This window comes from Sapajus apella, unplaced genomic scaffold, assembly GCF_009761245.1.
Source record: "Sapajus apella isolate SASKATOON/1434 unplaced genomic scaffold, GSC_monkey_1.0 scaffold145, whole genome shotgun sequence".
In the NCBI taxonomy this organism is placed as follows: Eukaryota; Metazoa; Chordata; class Mammalia; order Primates; family Cebidae; genus Sapajus; species Sapajus apella.
Genome location: NW_022437085.1, coordinates 1,108,185 through 1,124,229, shown reverse-complemented (window position 1 = coordinate 1,124,229; position 16,045 = coordinate 1,108,185). Strand labels below are relative to the sequence as shown.

At 32.3% G+C, this 16,045-nt stretch overlaps 1 long non-coding RNA gene across 1 annotated transcript in view; it reads right to left on the bottom strand.

Annotated features, from left to right (window-relative positions):
* Nucleotides 1-1,020: 1,020 nt before the first annotated feature.
* The window catches only part of LOC116540878, a 384,846-nt gene continuing 369,821 nt past the window's right edge, over nt 1,021-16,045 (bottom strand). Inside the window, exon 3 of the long non-coding RNA XR_004264621.1 lies at nt 1,021-1,294. This is a non-coding gene — a long non-coding RNA (uncharacterized LOC116540878). The remainder of the gene's footprint in view (nt 1,295-16,045) is intronic.

The window sequence follows — 16,045 nt, the reverse complement described above, 5'->3', positions numbered from 1 at the left end:
CATGAGATTACCGTAAACAAATTTAGTAATATTGCAGGTTACAAAATCAATGTACAAAAATCAGAAGCATGTCTGTATGCAAATAGCAAACAATCTGAAAAGGAAATTGAAAAAGTAATTTCATTAAAATACCTACAAATATAATAAAATACCTGAGAATAAACTTAAAGAAGTGGAGGAACTCTACAATGAAAACTATAATACATTGATGTAATAAATTGAAGATGACACAAAATAATGAAAATATTCTATGCTCATGGATTAGAAAAATCCAAATTGTTAAAATATATATACAACCCAAATCAATCTAAAGATTTAGTACAATCCCTGTAAAAATACCAATAATATTTTTCACAGAAATAGAAAAAAAAATCCTAAAATTATATAGAAACAGAAAAGTCAAAGCCATTCTGCACAAAAAAGTTAAACTGTGGAAACAACCTTACCTGATGACTTCAATTGTATTACAGAGATATAGTAACCAAAACAGCATGGTATTGGCATTGAGACAGATACATAGAACAATGGAACAGATGAGAGAAGACATAAACAAATCCACACATCAAAAGTGAACTCATTTTTGAGAAAGGTTCCAAGAATATACATTGGGGGAAAGCACAGTTGTTTTAACAAATGGTGCTGGAAAAACTTGATATCAATATGCAGTCAAAAGAAACTGGAGTCCTATCTTCCAATTATACAAAAATCAAATCACAATGAATTAAAGACTTAAATATAAGACCTTTCTGTATGAAATTGCTAAAAGAAAACATTGGAACTGGGCAAAGATTTTTTTTAGTAATACCATATAAGCATAAGCAATCAAAACAAAAATGGACAAGCTGGATCCAACCAAGTCAAAAGGCTTCTGCACAGCAATGGAAACAACAAAGTGAAGAGACAACTCACAGAATGGGAGAAAATATTTGCAAAGTACTCATCGGACAAGAGATTAATAACCAGAATATATAAGTAGCTCAAACAACTCAATAGGAAAAAAAGTCTAAACGTCTGATTAAAAATGGCAAAAAACCTGAATGAATATTTCTCTAAAAGAAGACATACAAATGGCAAACAGGTATATGACAAGGTGCTCAACATTACATTTTTCATCAGTGAAATTCATCAAAACTACAATAAGTTATCATCTCGCCCCAGTTAAAATAACTTTCATCCAAAAATAGGCAATAACAAATGCTGGCAAGTTTGTGGAGAAAAAGAAACCTTCATACGATGTTGGTGGGAATGTAAGTTACTACAACCACTATGTAGAACAATTTGGAGGTTTCTTAAACTTTAAAAGCAGAACTGCCACTGCTCTGTATATACACAATAGAAAGGAAATCAGTGTATCAATGATATATCTGCACTCCTATATTTATTGTAATAGTATTCACAATAGCCAAAATATGGAAACCACCTAAGTGTCCATCAACAGATGAATTAATAAAGAAAATTTGGTACATATACACAATGGAATACTATTCAGCCATAAAATGAAATGAGATCCTATCATTTGCAACAACAGGGATGGTGTTGAAGGTCATAATGTTACATAAAATAAGTCAAGCACAAAAAGACAAACTTCATACATTCTAACTCATTTGTGGGAGCTAAACAATAGACCAATTGAATTCATGGATATTGAAAGTAAAATGATAGTTATCAGAGGTTGGAAAGTGGAGTAGGGGGTTGGGAAGGAAGTAAGTGTGGTTAATGTGTACAAAAATAGTGGAAGGAATCAATAAGATCCAGTATTTGATAGCACAGTAGGATGACTGCAGTCAATAACAATTTAATCATACATTTTAAAATAACTAAGAGTATAATTGGATTGTTTCCCACACAAAGAATAAATGCTTCAGGTGATTGATACCCCATTTCTCCTGATCCTGATATGATTATACATTGCATGACTGATTTAAAAAATTAAAACAAAATTAGTATATAAAAATGAAAATAGAAGATAGATTTTTGAAGTGATGGATATTCTATTTATCCTGATGTGCTTATGACAAATTGTGTGCCTGTATCTAAGTATCTCATGTACCCAATAGATATATACAGCTTCTGTGTACCCACAAAAAACTGAAAGTTAAAAAAGTTACAACCTAAAATAAGAAAAAAAATACACGTGGTGAATTATAGGTTCAATTTCAGTTTTTAAACATAATGGTTAACGAATTGTCCTAACAACACATTGAAAAGTCTTTCCAATCTTGCCAACTCATTAGGTGTCAAATCTTTATTTATAGATCATTTGTGGTTTTGTATTCCTTGTTGTGTTCAATTCATATGTTTGTCTATTCATCTATCCTGACTTCTTAATATAGTTTTATAATAATGTTTACACCTTGTTAGGCAAATCATCCTACCATGTTTTTCTTCTTCACATGTCTTGGCTATTTTTGGACATTTTCACTTGAATATATATTTTAAAATTATGTAAAAATTGCACCAAAAATTCCAGGAAATTTTTTTTTTTACTGGCAATGTATTCAACTTAAAAATTTTCAAATTCTAGATTTTATATTCTAAAGTAATTGACTCTAAGCATTAGGAACAAGTATATATGCTTATCAGGGTAGTGATAATTATTATTTTGGTCACACTTATATCCCATAGGCCTAATATAATGCTTTGTGTATAATAGGGATCCAATAAATATTTGTTGAATATTGAAGAAAATAATAATTATATAGATTATTTTAAGGAGATATGATCTTATTAATGATTTGCAGTTTTCTGATCCATAAACCTTCTATATTTCACTTGTATTCATTGCTAGGGCTGCTATAGCAAAACACCACAGAGTGAGTGGCTTAAATAGCAGAAATTTATTTTGTTGGTTTTCATGGCCACAATTCCCAGATCAAGGTGTCATCACGGCTGCTTTCTGGTAAGGTCTCCTTCCTGGCTTAGCTTGTCACTGTGTTCCCAGATGGTCTTTCCTCTGTCTACATGCAGGGAGCTCTCTGGTGTCTCTTCTTCTTATAAGAACATCAGTTCTATGGGATTAGGGCCCCATCCTTATGACCCTATTAATTTAAATGATTTCCCTAAAGGCTCTATCTCCAAATACAGGCACATGGAAGATTAGATTCTTAATATGAATTTTTGGTTGACATAATTCAGTCCATAGCATTACCATTTATTTCATAATTCTTTAATATCTTTCATAAAGTTTTTTAGTGTGTCCTCAAGAAAACTTTACAAATAAGTACAATTTATATTTTGGTGTTATTGTAAATATATTTTTAAAATTACCTTTTCTTTCTGCTAGTTTTTGGTATCTACAAATGAAATTTGATTTTCTATAGTGAATTTTGTTAATAGCCACCTTGCTGAAATTTTACCTTATTCCATGATCTATTTATAAATTATTTTGCATTATCTGTCAATGAAATCATAAAATCCTTTTCAATCCCTGTAGGTCTGTTCTATTCCCTTACATTACCGAGTAGGATCTTCAATGCAGTTTGGAAAAGAAATGGTAATAACAAGCATCCTTGTCTTGGTAATAAGTCGCTAAACTGTGGAATATCTTCAGTGTTCAACAACTATTAACGCAGATGTAGACAATTAAATGATTTTTAACATTTCAACATTATTATGTTTGCTCTTAATTTTACAGGTATTTTCCAGATTAAAAATATTCCTTGTTTGCTAAGGTTTTTTTTTTTTTTCCTTTTTATGAATGAACAAAAATTTTGTTGAATTTTAATAAATGCTTTTTGCTTATTTAAAGGTCATTGATTTTTCTCACAAAATGTGCTGGTGTGGTGAATTATATTAATTGTTTTTTCAAAGTTATTACAACCTCTCTGTATTACTACTGTTCTAGTTTACCATTATGTTGTCTTTGCCTTTACTATCAACAGCACTACAGACTTATTTACCCTTAACAGCTCATATTTTAAATATCCCATTTATTCTTTTAGAACTGAGAAATGACCAGCTTATATCATCATCAGTCTGAGTTTCAGCTCCCCTTCAATTTGTGGGCAACTTGTTTGTGACCAACATCTCTCTACCTTTTACCTCCTGAGTAAATACGGCTTTTAAATTCACTCTCTATATACACATTTATTCAATATACAAAAATTTTACTTTCCCTCAGGAGAGAAAAATCTAGACATGGTCAGCAAAATTTTTCCCTCACATCAAAAGTTTACAGAAAACAGTTCTGTTTTCAAAATAACTCTCTAGGTCTAAAGCCCCAAGGGAAGGGTACAGTAAAGGTGAGTAAAAATTGATTGGAATCAGGGAATATAGTGAAGTATCATTGTGGAGCGTTCTCTTTCTTTTCAGTTGTTAGCTAAGTGCATTAGAACAAAATAAGAAATGATGACCTTAATAGATAAGGTTGAAATGAAGCAAAAAGGCTTTCACCTCCTATTTCACCCTGAAGGTTGATTTTTATCAGTACATTTAAATGCATTTGGAAAGAATGATTATGGGCAGGAGTGAGGTTTTAATTCACCTTTTTCATTTCCCATCCTTATTGATCAATTATATTTCTTAGGCTTGTCACCCAGCCATTTGTTTCTTAGTTTTAGTATTAAATTAAGTAATTTTATGTAAGTAGAAATCTAATATTTCATTTTTAATATGACAGATATTTTGGTGTTTATGTAGTGTATATGACTGTAAAATGTGTACACTCTATTGGAGTATGTTAATGCTTTCTATTTACGTATTGTATTTCTTGTTCAATTAATTTGAACTATTCAAAGTCTTTTTAGTTTTCAATATACTTTTGTCACAGATTCTACTGATGCATATTCCAACATCCTAGTTATTTTTCTACCAGCATAATTTAGCTGCATAAAATTTTGAAATATTGGATGAGTTTTGTGTGTGCTTGCTATGACCAGATACTGTATGAAGCACTTTCCTTGCATTATGTCACTTAATCTAAACAAAAGTCCTGTAAGGAATCTAAAATTTATCTCATTTTATATATGAGAAAAACTGAAACTCAGAAAAGTTACGTAGCTTACCAATGGTCATGTAGCCAGTAAGTGCTATAAGTGAGATTAAAACTGAGTCAATGCAATCAATTGTCAAAATCTGGTTGGACATAAAGTTGGAGCAAGAGAATAGCAAACTACTTAATACGCATTTATTGGTCCATAAAATATTTATTGAGCACTTAACTCTAGGGTAGCCCTGTGTATGCAATAGTTATGTAAGTAAAACCATGATTACACAGGGATTCATAGCTCAGGCTTCTTCAGCTCTAGGTAGATAACTCTATTTTTGTAATGCTTCTTCTGAGTTAATCTCTGTACTGGATGTTTAACATGCATACCATAACTGGAACCTTACAAAAAACCATTTGAGGTAGCTGTTTTTATTCCCCTTTTATAACCAAGGAAAGTTTAAATCAAAGGAATTAGGAAACTTATTGAAGGCTACATAGTTCACACAGGTTGAACATCCCTAATTACAAAAATTTGAGATCCAAAGTGCTCCAAATTCTGAAACTTTTGAGCTCCAGTATGATACATGAGAAAATTTCCACATCTGACCTCATGTGATGGGTCATAGTCAAAACTTTGTTTCATGCACAAAATTATTATAAATATTGTGTAAAAGGTTGATACGAAACATAAATAAATTTCATGTTTAAATGTGGTCCCGTTCCCAGGATATTTTGTTATATATATGCAAATATTCTAAATCCAAAAAAAGTCTCAAATCTAAAACATTCCTGGCTCCAACCTGTATATGGCATTTGATTTATTCCTAACCAATTATTCCAAACATTGCAGAATTTTATGTGTACTTAATGCCATTGATACTTTATGATATAATTACCACAGAATAATGTATCTTGAAAGTATCTTAATAATAATAAAATTCAACACCTTCATATCGAAGCCAGGACTCAAGTCTAGTAATGCTCATATCAGTGGTAGGTACTTGGGACCCTACTTTTTCTCTAGACCAAGTCCTTATGGACCTGATCTATTACTATAAAAAATTGTTGAATGAAGTTCTTTCTAGCAACTTAGGTTGTTTATAATTCACTTTTTATCTTCTTGTCTCCATCAAAGAGATATATGGACATGTCATGTTACATATCAGTGATAATTTTATTGAAATATTTTATGGAAATCCAGGTTAGCCAGGAGTGGTATTTAATTACACAGGTCTGGTCAGAGTAATATTTTCACATATTGTTATAATCACTGTCACTTGATTTTTGTGTTGTAGATCACAAAGTCCTTGAAAGCAGGCATAGTGTAGTATTTGCGTTTGGTCTGACTCAAGCATCTCAATGGAAAGATCTTAAACAACTTATTTAATATTTGTGCAAGAGTTTGTTTATAAAATGAAAATAATTATTGTTTGTAGAAATCATTTAGCACAGTGCTATTCAAGTAATAGAAACTCAGTACATACTAATTACATGTAAAATGTGATAGGCGAATATTTGGTGAATGAGTAGATGAATGTTTGAATGACAGAAAGCAATGTAACCTGGATTTACAGTTTGCTCTAGAGGAACCTAGCAAAATTAAATAGAAAAAAAAAAAAACCACACAAGATTATCCAATAGCTCTTATCTTACATATTTTTAATTAAACCATCTCTTCACAGATAGTTACGTGATCAGCATTTATAAAACATAGGAGGACATTGATCATTTAATGCACCATCTTAGTTACCACTTGCATTATATTAGATCATTGTTCTAAATTATTGATTACTTCCCCATCCCATCTCTGTAAACAGAGGATAGCTTTCCACCTCTTGAGTTTAGGCTTAGCCAATTACTTTCTTTCACATATGATGTATTTGTTATATTTATAACTATCAAGGATCCCCAAAGGTAAATCACAGTCAGGTGATATCTCCCTTCTATAAAGAGAATAGACTAAAAATGAGTATTAAAAATACCAGTGTGACAAAATCATTAATAAAAAATTTACCTCAATAGGCTAATGAAAAGAAGCAGAACACTGAATTCCATACCTAAAGTCTCTATACCGCAAGAGATTCATTAATATAATAATTGGTGTCTGTGTGCTATTTTAAATACTTCAAGAAGTTTAAAGGAAATACCGCACATATCATATGTAATGGTGCGCAGGCTAAACAAGATGATGAATTTGTTTTTGGCTGAGAGTTTATCAACTCCATTGTAAAAAATCTTGTAGATAAAACCACATATGTTGCATATAAATGATAAACTTTCCGTGTGGCTTTTAGTGGGTGGATCCAAAACTTCATGTAATTGCAGATTGAAGGAACTGTCCCAGAGGTCTCTTTGACAGCTGAAGCAATGTTACTGCAAAATGATCACAATGATGGATTTCCTCAGTTTAGTAGCACAAGAAAGTCTGGTCTTTAAGAATTTTCCTAATCTTTAGGTTCCTGTAGGTTTTATAAGGTTACCATGCCATTTGAAGAATAAAAATATACTTTAGAGATGTTTTTCTACGAGTTAGTTAACCAAAGTGCGGTTTTCATTAGGCTTGGTTCTAGAGAGTTTATGTGTAGAGGCATGTTTACAAAGGTTTGGGACCTTATTTTTACATAGTGTTACACCATGACCCAACAGACTAGGATGAAAGACAGCTGAAAATTCTTCTCTATAGAATGGATATAAATTTGGATATTAGAACAAGCTGTGCAGAATGACAGAATCTATATACAGAACCTGACTGGACAAAATGTTGATTTCTATACACTTTTGGTGGCTGGAGCAACTCTATTTTGTAACTCTGTCTGGCTCTCCTAAATTATAAAGGAATATGGAAGAAACTCAATTTTCTGAAATTAGTCATTACACTTTAACTTACTGCCTCTTCTTTTCCACTTCAGAAACCTACATTGAATTTTACAGATCAGCAAACCAAGTGCTGTGATATGTCATGTCCAGTTACTTCAGTCACATTGTGTTCATCACAGACACAACCTAATGCTATGTGACTGATGTAATCAGACAATGTATTGCACAATAAGGTGTCACTTTGAGATATTTAAAGAGACAGCTTTTTTTTTTAAAGACATTTTAAAGTTGTGAAACTAGAAAACAAACACGTAACTCAATTTGCGTGTGATATATTATGAAAATTATGGTATGGAAAACAGACCAGAAAGACCTGTAAAGTGTGCATATGTGTGTCTGTGTGTATATATTAATATGTTAAAAGTAGTGAGCTGGAGTGAGTCATAGTAATTTGGCTTTTTTTCAAACTATCTTTAAAAGAGAAAAAAACACCGAACAAATTTAAAATAATAAAGGTAGTGTCATTATAAAAATAGCTTTGCACAGTTTTAATACAGGACACATAAATTTGATGCTTAAAACTGTTTTATGTGGCAAAGAAATAAAAAATAACTATGTGGAATATTTACTGATAATATTTCCAGTATTACCATTATATCCTAGAATTATGCCAACCCGTGTATAATTGGTTAAAAAGGACTTAGGATCAATGTCTGAAAGACAGGGAGCAGCTACTAGTTCATGATATCGTTTGGTTGTGTCCCCTTTCAAATCACACCTTGAATTGTATGTAGCTTCCATAATTCCCATATGTTATGGCAGGGACCTAGTGGGAAGTAATGAAATCATGAAGGCAGAATTTTCCCATGCTGTTCTCATAATAGTGAATAAGTCTAATAAGAACTGATGTTTTCATAAAGGGCACGTCCCCTGCACACACTCCCTTGCCAGCCACCATGTAAGACATGCCTTTGCTCCTCTTTCACCTTCTGACATGCTTGTGAGGCCTCCTCAGCCATGTGGAACTTAGGAGTCCATTAAACCTCTTTTTCTTTATAAATTACCCAGTCTCTCATATGTCTTTACTAGCAGCGTGAGAACAGGCAAACACACACACTTATTATTTAATGTTCCATTTTAAGTTCTGTTTTGAATGAATAATCATTAGTTAGCTTAAATAACTCTATGTACCTAGTTGAAACCTGTCGCTCTGGGGATATATCACATGAAATGGGCCTGTGTTCCTAAAATCCCACTAAAACACTGTTGTCTGCACAATTACTATTTTATGTTTACATGATTTTTTAAAAAGAAGACTTTAATTTGACAGAATGTAAACGCAAAAATATCAGTCAGGGTCTTATAATGATTATATAGGGGCAACAGTTAATGAAGGCCTAAAATAAGACCAGGGAAATGAGGTAGTGGAACTAAGGAAGGTTTTTCAATTGATTAAAGAAATATAAATATTCTTATTAATGATTGGATAACATACACTATATTTTTATTGAGCAAGTTCACTGTGGGAAGCTAGCAAGACATTTCTTTTGTTAATGAAATGACTACTGCTTAAAAAAATGAAATAAAAACAAGCAAAACCACACAAAGAATAACAGCAGCAAAATAAGTGGCTTACAATACTCAGAAAATGAACAGCCAGAGATTTTAGAAAAATTATGTAATCTGTAGTTTTGCTGTAAATTTAATTTTATTTTAATCAAAATTATATATTCAGAGAGTTTAAAAAGTGAAATTATTCTACATGGTAATAAAGGAAAAGAAATTGTTTGGTTCCTCTCAATAACATTCCTGTTCCTCTTAATGACTTATTCCTCTTCTCTAAAACAGATTCTCAACACTTAGAGATTATTTCCACAGTCCTAAATAGTGTGCTTATACTAGTAGTATTTGTCTTTTATCTACTTTCATATTGCCTGTTAACTTCCTACTATAGAATATGAGGCTTTATATGAGGGTTTATATTTCGCTTTATGTTCTCTACCTTCAATAAAGAAAAAAATCTCTTTCTTCTCTGCATCTATTATACTTGTATTACAGTATTTTTAATTAAGGAAGCATTAATTATTTATATATTTATGATGTTTTACTTTTCTTGGAATTAAAAATAGCCTCTTTTTTTAATCTTGATTTTCACTGGACTTCCATAATTACATTTTATTTAAACCATGTAAATATCATTTCAATACATTCCAACATAGCAAGTAAACTGGGTTTTTTTTTTTCTTTTTAAATCTACAAGCAACTCTTCCTGAAACTTTCTGTTCTCTGTTACAACTTGGACGAAAATATAGCTTTTATGGAGTATCTTTTGCCATCATTCTGAAAATTCACTTAATTACTGTTTTGAATCCACATCCTTGCATTTCTATATTTTTGTTTACATCCTCATTTTCTTGAGCATATTCTCAAGTTGCTTCTTGGAAAAGGTGAGTGAGAAGTTGTTTTTCAAATTGTTTTCATGTCACAAAATATCTTTTTTTAAATCACTTCCAAATGATAATCTGGTTATAGTCTGCATTATAAATCATCTTTCCTCATAATCTTGACAGCTATGCTCTTTTGTCTTCTGGTTTTCAGTACTGCCATTGAGAAGCCTGATACCCTACTGATTTGTGATCTTTTGAATGTGATTAGATTGCATTTCTCTTCCTGGAAGCTTTAAAGATAATCTCTTTATGTTTCTTTGAGTACTCTATGAGCCACTTCATCCTAGAATCTCATATTCTTAAGATCTGCTAAATGTCCTTAAATTATTTATTTGATTATTTTCTCTTCTATGTTCTTTATCATTGTTCTAATATTTCCTTTTTTCCTTTATCCTTTTTTTCTCCTCCTTCCCACCTTCCTTTCCTCTACCCTTCCTTTCCTCTCTTCTTTCTACATTGTGAAGGAGTTCTTCAACTTTATCCTTTCTCTTTCTCTCTCTCTCTATATATATGTTATGTAAACACACAATATATAACAACTGTTTGTGTGTGTGTGTGCGCGCACGTAGGGAGAGAGAGAGAGAGACAGAGGTCCTTTTATATCTCATATTAAATAACTTATCTTTTCTTTATGCCATTGGCTGTGTTCACGATTGCTTGTTTCTTTTGGTTTTTGCTCATGTTAGACCCTTTCCACAATGATTCATTAGTCCTTGCCTGTATTTCATAGCTAAGAAAATGTCCTAAGAAGGTGATTGGAAGGACGATGTACATTATTGGGGCTTGTTGATTTTTGTTATTCACTGTACAATGATTCTGCTGGAAAATTTCACTGAGGAACCTCCAACAGTCAGAGTCTTCATACTCATTTCCCTGATAAATTAGTCTATATTATTATGATAATAGCTCAAACATTTCCCTGACAAGAATGATATATGTATTTTAGGTTGACTTTTGTTTCCTTAATTCTTAAAATAATTGTAATAGTAATTCATGTTATATATAATGAAAAACTTTTGATTATCTTTTCTTCCCTTTCCAATCTACATTTATATTTAAACTTTTTGAAAGTATTATTATTGTTATATAATTACTATAACTTGATTACTAAATTCACTTGTCTAAACCTAGTCTCATCATCTTCTCTGTATTATTCTCCTAACCTTTTTGTTTTGAGATACTTAGAGATCCACAGGAAGTTGCAATAATAGTACAGAGAAGTTTCACATACCCTTGACCTGGTTTCCAATTTCCTTGTAGGAGTGGGTGTTTTATATACAGACTCATAACTAATAATTGATCTCTTAAGCATATAATGCTGCTGTTATGCTACAGTGGTTGCAAGTCAGCACTTTAATAGTGAGGAAATATAAATCTGTATATATTAGCATAAATCGGAGAAATTATTGAAATCACTGTGAAGTGGAATTCACTCTTATAGACTGATGACAGAAAGTATGTCTGGGTTTCAGTGCTCTTCTGGAAGAGTTGATATATTGGTTTCAATGAAATCTTATGCTTTCTTTCAAATGTTCTATTAAAATGAATATTAGTGAAATCATGGAACATTGTAATATAGGCAATTATATTTCGGCCTTCAAGTTTTGATAGAGACTGAGAACAATATGGAATTTAAAGAAAGGAATAGACTTCATCCCTGAATAACCAGTTAAAAAGTATTTAAATAATTACTTACATATATGTTTCCTTTCTACTGATATGAAGTCATCTGTAATATTGAGATAATCCCATTTGCAACTAGATGGGACCTCAGAAAAAATTTAATCCTTTCATTTTACATAGACTTTCTCAAGTCATATCCACATTATATGGCTTCTAGTTCAGTGTTTAATCAGACATAATTAATTAATTAACTTTCCATAGATTATCACAACATTGAGTACACAAAGTAAATAGAAAAATATAAAATATGAGTTAGTCTACTTTACATAAGCCACAATCTCAACCTAAAAATTTACCTTCCATTTGAGTTTACTCATTCAATGGCATTTGAAGAGAAACAGACAAGTATACTCATCTGAAAATACAGAAATAGAAATGAGAATCTTCTTGATCTCTGAGAAGTTTTCTTCTAGACCACATAATGTTAGCTTAGGAAAGAGATGAATGGGGCTTGGATGAGTTCTTAAAAAAAAAAAAAAAGTCCACCTCTACACATTAGTAAGATAAATTAGCTTAAGTAGGATCTAAAGGGATTGTATTTTTGTTTTACTTCTGTTTGTTTTCTTATTAAAACCTCAAGTCCCCCTGTTAATGGTCTGTCCCTAAAAAACAGATTTTTTAGGGACAATTTTGAAAAGTTGGAGAAAATCTGTGTCACCTTACATTCATATAGACCTCACATCTAGATGAGTAAGATGCTAAAATAAAATTATTCAAGGGTTTTTCTCACCAATGTCTACTCACATTTACCTTTTATGTGCACATAGGCCACAAGATTAACTTGCTTTTACTATATAGGTTTTTGTGCTTTTTTTTTTCTAAATACATAGCTTGACTTGAGACAGTGATCCCAATTAAGAAGCTCTTGCATGGGGCCATGGCCTCTATGACACAGCAGATCATGTTTTAGTTACAGACTGCATATGTAAAATACCTAGCATGCTATACAGAATATATAGGATTTAAATAAATACTGGCTTTCTTTCCTTTATCTGCATATTTATCTGTTTCTTCTATTAGACTGTGGGCTGCTCAACATTGGAATACATGCAATTTGTTATCACTTTAGTACACATTCCTGTGGTACAGAGACTGGCACACTGCAGGCATTGTCTTCAATGAAAACTTGTCATATTACTGCACTAGATATTACTGTGTAAGATTATAGTTACGGGGATAGAGTTGGATCTGTGGTCTAGATAAAGCATAGAATAATGAATGACCCTATCTGAAATTTTTTCAAAATTTGGGAGATGTACATGAGAGAAGCCATATATAAAAATCTACATATAAGTACATTACTGAAGTAACTGTTGAAAGATAGGTTACAGTTAATTGGTTTTGAGCTTCTTTAGGAAAGGAACTATGCCTTTCACCTTTTGGATAACAACTTAGTACCCTAAACAGTATCATGTTCCTTGAGGCAGCTTAACAAATATTGAATTGATGTATTGTAAGTAGCTTTACCCTTTAAAATACTATTAAACATTTTTACTTCTCAAGTTATTTTTATTTGCCCTAGCTCATGCTAATATGCCCTCAGTGGAAACCCAACATTTTTTATACAATATGTTATTTAGATTTGAAAAAGGGAATGTCAGGAACATAGTGAGCAAAAGCTAAGATGTTAAACTTTGTGAATCTAGTTAATAAAGTCCTTTCAATAGAGTAAAGCCAAGTATATATTTCTTACTATATTTAGTGTCAGCTTTTCCTATTCTTCTCTTAGCACTATGCATTGTTCATGGGCTTCTCAGGTTTATTTATTTAAAAACAACTTCTATATTCCTATTACTTTCAGTGATACTTGACTGACTGATTTTACTGACTTTTCAATGGCAAATAATGTAGGCTTACAAGAGGTAAAAGCCAAAAAAACGCTTCACTTCTCTTGATTTGTGCCAGAATCAGCACACACAATAGTAACCTGCCACTTAGGTTCTTGCTAACTAGAAAGTACAGAAACAGACCTTTTGTGTTTGCTGCATACACCCAACAAGAAGTAAATCAATGTTTAGTTATGCGGATAATTGGGCAAAAGACTAGGCATGACTTTTATATCATAGATGTTTTAATAGCAGTTTAATCTTGACATTCCATATAGAAACAAAGTTATAAGTGTCAGTGAGCAAATTCAATCTTATAAATATGTGTTGTTGAATATCTTATATGAAAAAGAATATAAAATGATTCTTGCATTCAAGTGGTTCATATTCTAGAAGAGGAATCAAAAATATAAGCAACAGTTGACCCATAATTACTTGAAAACACTATGTAAACAGTAACATCATTGACAACCAGACAAAGTGTAGTGTGAGACAAGAAAATAATGCAATTAAAACCAAGGGTGAAGGCTTAAAGTCGGATTTAATTGTGGCATTGGACTTTAAAAAATAAGCATAACCTTAAGAGTCAGATATGGAACTGATGTCATTCCAGGGAGAGAAAACATCATGAAAAAAAGCAAAGAACCACACAAGAACAGTCTGAAATACTTGGAGCAGAGGAAACAATAATCAGAATCCAGGCTAAAGAGGTAGGTTAAAAGAGATGATGGTAATTTTGGATACCATGAGGATTTTAGATATTACTCAAAAGAAAATGGACAGTTTTAGCAAAAGTAAATGGCATAATCAATTTTGAAATTTAGTAAGATCAATGTGGTAGGAGTGTGGTACTTTAAAACCAGTACAAATCCGAGGCAAAAGGGCATATTGCAATATACCTCAAGCATGAAAAAAAGGACTGGATTGGGGAAGAGGTGATGAATGGATAAAAGATATGTGAAAAATATCATGCAGTGCAAAACAATACGCAATGTAAACAGAGAGCAACATCCACACTTCTAGCATAGAGTATGGTAATACACAGAATGCATGACAAGGAATATGACCAGATGTGAAACTGTTGTGGATGAATTGAATGTCATGGAATTAAATTGATCATGAGAAGGTTCAGTTGGGAGCAACTGATCTTTAAATATCAATTCACGTGATTCTAAGAGAAACTCCAACCCAAGGATTGGTGAATCAGTGGCAATTTTTCACAGATTTAAAAGATGGTTAATAACATTAGTCCAACATCACTTGGACTCACATCTTTATACTTTCAGAAAACTTTTATTTGAAAAAAAACTTTAAAAAGATCAGCACTATTCACAATAGCAAAGTCATGGAATCAATCTAGCAGTCCATCAATGGTAGATTGAATGAAGCAAATGTGGTACATATACACCATGGAATAATATGCAGCCATAAAAATAAGGGAATGATGTGCTTTGCAGCAAGATGGATGGAACTATAGGCCATTATTCTAAGTAAATTAACACAGAAAAAGAAAACCAAATACCATATGTTCTCACTTAGGAGAGCTAAATAATGGGTACACGTGGACATAAAGACGCAAAAAATAGGCACTGGGGACTTACAAATGGGGTAGGGGCAGGGTTTGGTGGCTCCAACCTGCAAATCCAGCAGTTTGGGAAACCAAAGTGGGCAGATCACTTGAGGCCAGGAGTTTGAGACCAGACTGGTCAACATGGAAAAACCCTGTCTCTAGCAAGCACATAAAAATTAGCCTGGCATGGTGGCATACACTTGTAGTCCCAGGTATGCAGGAGGCTGAGGCATGAGAATGGTTTGAACCCAGGAGGCAGATATTACAGTGAGCTGAGATTGTGCTACTGCACTCTGGCCTGAGCAATAGATGCAGACTCTGTCTCACAAAAATGAGAGGCATAGGTAGGGAGGGAAGAAAGGGTTAAAAACCCACTTATGGGGTACTCTGTTCACTATTTGGGTGACAGGATCACTAGAAGCCCAAACCCCAGCATTAAGCAATTTACGCATATAACATATATGCACACCCTGAATCTAAAATTTAAAGAAGAGAGATCAGTGAATTATAAATATATGGAAAATGCTTTCATATAAAGTTAAGCACTTTGAGTTTCCTAAATGATTGAAGCGCAGATCATCCTTGGCTCTGTATGTGCAAAATCGTGGTGGGCATGGCTGGGAAACTTTGCCAGGAAATCAGAAATCTGGTAGTGAGTTCTCCACATATACAAGTGGTTTTTCTTGTTGTTTTATTTCGTTTTTCTTTTCAGGAGTGAGTCATATCATGTGAAATCAAAACACAAGGGTTTTCAAAAGCCAAAAATGTTATTATT